We start from the raw sequence: 2394 nt of genomic DNA on the forward strand, positions 1-2394 counted from the left end.
GGGAGCAGTGGGTAGGAGGCTACTTCTGAAATCCAGAATAAGCATGATGAAGTTCTAAATTAAGTAAATGTCCATTGCACTGGAGACAAGCGGACGAGTATGAGTGATATTAAAGATGTAATGGAAGTCATTGACAGACCGGTGGGACCATAGTGATTTAATTGGCAAGTGAAAGAAAAACACTTCATGAAGAAAACTGAGAATGAAAGGCATCCAGCCATGAGAAAAACTTTGAGAGAGGGTCACAAAAGGCCAACTCCAGTTCAGGAAGAATGTAAAATATTGCAGTGTTGTGAAGTTTGAGATGACTGAAAGATATGCATTGAATTTCACTACTAAGGTAATTGACTTGGCAAGAATGGTTTCAGTGTACTAGTGGGAGGAGAAGTCAAGTTAACAGTCTTCATTTCCTTGCCTCTCATTCAGCCCTCTCAAGAAGCAAAACTATAAATCAAGAAAATAAAACTATGGCAAACTTAAGGTCAGTTCCCCTTTATGGTGCTTTTCTTGAGAGGGAAAGATTTGAATATGCTTATAGCAATCTACTTCCATAATGATACTGCATCAGAAACACAAGGAGGGGTTGCTATGAGTTGGATCTGACTCGAGGGCAGTGAGCTTGGTTGTTTTTTGGTATAAATAGAAGAGAGAACTCTTTGGATGAATGAAATAGAAGACACAGAGAAACCTCTCTAAGCTGTTGGGAGAAAAAGTGGGTGAATTATATTTTGAATTGTTATTGTTATGTGCCGTGAAGTCAGCCCTGACTCATAGTGACCCCTCCTTGGGTTTCTGAGGCAGTATCACTACAGAAGTAGATTGGCCAACCTTCCTTCTGATGAGTGGCTGGTGGGTTTGCACCTACAGTCTTCTGGTTAGCAGTCAAGTGCCTTAGGCACTATGCTACCAGAGCTCCCAGATTTTGAATTAGATCTTGTTAAAATGTAGATTTTGATTCAATATATCTAGGGTAGAAATGCAAATACTTAGTAGGGGTCAAACAGGAAACTGGTTTGTAGCTCACTCACTCCCTGATTTTTCAGTTTGGTGCTCTTAGGAGGTAAAGGGACCCATTCCTCTCAACCCTGAAATAATCATTTGAGAAATAATCATTTCTCAAAATAGAAATATTTCTCAAAAGAGAAAATGAGGCTGTTCTGAAATTAGACTCCTTGAAAGAAGTCTTGGAAACTTAGTCTACAAGGGTGATTCTTCTAACTTTGTGTTGTTTTTGTCATTAAATTATTCTATTAGGTCCTTGTACAGAGTAATTATGTTTTTGTTGTTATGTGTCATAGAGTAGGACCTGACTCATAGTGACCTCTCCTTGGGTTTTGTAGGCAGTATCACTACAGAAGTAGATTGTCCAACCTTCTTTCTGAGGAGTGGCTGATGGGTTTGAACCTCCAGGCTTCTGGTTAGCAGTCAAGTGCCTTAGGCAATATGCTACCAGAGCTCCCAGAGTAATTATAATTATAATTATAATTATAATTATAATTATAATTATATTTGTGTCCATCCCAAAGAAAAGTGTCCCAGCATAATGTTACAATTATTGAAAAATGTAATTAATATCATATGCAAGAAAAAATTTGCTAACAATAATTTTAAAATGGTTGCAACAGTACATAGGGTATTGCTAGAAGCACAAGCCAGACTCAGAAAAGGAAGGTTGGAACAAGGAATATCACTGCTGATATCAGATGGACCTTGCCAAATAATGGGAATTCTAGAACACTTAATTGTGCTCCAGAGGAAACTGTACATGGACCAAGAGGTTGTCATTTGAACAGAACAAGAGGATACTGCATGGTTTGAAATCAGGAAGCATGTGTGTTAAGGCTGTATTCTTTCACCATACTTATTCTATCTGTATGCTGAGCAAATAATCTGAGAAGCTGAATTATATGAAGAAGTACATGATACCAGGATTGGAGGAAGACTTATTAACAACCTGTGATAAGCAGATGACACAGCTAAAGTGAAGATGACTTGATGCACTTACTGATGAAGATTGAAGACTGCAATTTTCCATTTGTATCATATCTATTTAAAAAAAAAAAAAAATCCTTACAACTACATCAATGAACAGCATTATGATAAATGGAGAGAAGATCGAAGTTTTCAGGGATTTCATTTTACTTGGTTCCTCAATCAATGTCCATGGAAGCAGTAGTCAAGAAATGACACATTGAGTAGCGACTGGGATCTTAAAAGATAGCAAGCTGCCATCTAGATGCAACAATGGGTCTCTCCTCGTCAAGAGCAAAGAAGAAAGAAGAAAACCAAAATTAATGAAAACAATCAGTCCTAGCGACTGGTACACCATCCGATCTGCAACCTATACAACTATGAGACCAGAAGAACTAGATAGTGCCCGCCTACCACTGTCAT

The sequence above is a fragment of the Orycteropus afer genome, unplaced genomic scaffold (genome assembly GCF_000298275.1).
Source record: "Orycteropus afer afer isolate SDZICR_OR568_19922 unplaced genomic scaffold, OryAfe1.0 scaffold00024, whole genome shotgun sequence".
Taxonomy (NCBI): domain Eukaryota; kingdom Metazoa; phylum Chordata; class Mammalia; order Tubulidentata; family Orycteropodidae; genus Orycteropus; species Orycteropus afer.